We start from the raw sequence: 1,213 nt of genomic DNA on the forward strand, positions 1-1,213 counted from the left end.
TGACTGTTGCTGACTGCAGGAGACTCTGTACTGAAGATCCCACCTGCCAATACTTCACATTTTATAGACAGTAAATATCTGTTGTGTGGACTCGTGGCCATAGAAAACATAATGAGCCAGCATATTTCTGTCATTTGATAAATATTTACTTTAAAAACACTATGTAGCAGCACATAACTGATGGGACATCTGATTCAACACAGATTTGTGATCAGCTTTACATTTTTCCCCACAGCAATACAACATGTTTCCTGATGACATCAAGAGATGACATGCTGATACATGTTCATTCCAACGCTGTCTCAGGGAACAACTGTGGTGAGTTAAACTATAAACTATAATTCTTTTCAATCTTTATTAGTCCCACAATTTTTCCTTAAAAACCACGAAAAAGAAAAACAAAATATCATTTGAAATCTGACTCTTAAAAGGCATCATATCCTTCTCTATGACTCTCTTATGACTAACATTTAAAATATTATAATAATGATAATAATAATAATAATAATAATAACACCATCATCCCATCGACATCCCTCCTGGTCCGACCCCTCCCCAACCCTCAGATGAGGAAGAGGAAGACGAAGGTGAGCAGTATCTCTCTGATAGTAGCTATTGTTTTACCAAGAGAAATCATTGGAGCCAATAATAACAATAATAATAATGATAATGATAATAATGCCACTTTTCACTGTATGTTCTGTCTCTTTTGTGTCCTGTAGGTCCAAATTGCCAATAGATTATATTGTAGACGGGAGCTGAAAATGATGGTGTATGCCTTCGCTACTGATTTTTGCATTGACTGTTCATTGCACTTGTACTCACTTTCTAATAACTGAATGATTTGCTTTCTGTGGGAAATATTTACTCATATTTTACTCAACTGAATGTATCAATAATCAGTGTATAATCAGAATCAATAAACACAATCATTGTTAATCATGTTTTGTTGTTACCCTAGTTAGGAGCTAAAATGATGGTGTATGCCTTCACCATCTGTGCTCAAGTTGGTGTGTTTGCACTCAGGTGATGTCATGATGTTCTGAGTTTAAGAGACAATGGTGGCAGAGGTAGAGCGTAGTGATCGGAGGGCTCTGCCAACAAGGCCTACAATGGGAGGGGAATGTGAACAGCATGAAAGTGAATGTAATATTGAAACAGCTGAGTCTGCTCCAGGGCCCAGCTCAGTGTGTGTGTGTGTGTGTGTGTGTGT

General features: G+C 37.4%; 1 protein-coding gene across 2 annotated transcripts in view; it reads right to left on the reverse strand.

The window, feature by feature from the left end:
• LOC126399528 (uncharacterized) overlaps positions 1-1,213 on the reverse strand; it is a 36,171-nt gene that overhangs the window by 4,237 nt on the left and 30,721 nt on the right. The gene's annotated exons all lie outside the window — the stretch shown is intronic.

Source organism: Epinephelus moara, chromosome 2, assembly GCF_006386435.1.
Source record: "Epinephelus moara isolate mb chromosome 2, YSFRI_EMoa_1.0, whole genome shotgun sequence".
In the NCBI taxonomy this organism is placed as follows: Eukaryota; Metazoa; Chordata; class Actinopteri; order Perciformes; family Serranidae; genus Epinephelus; species Epinephelus moara.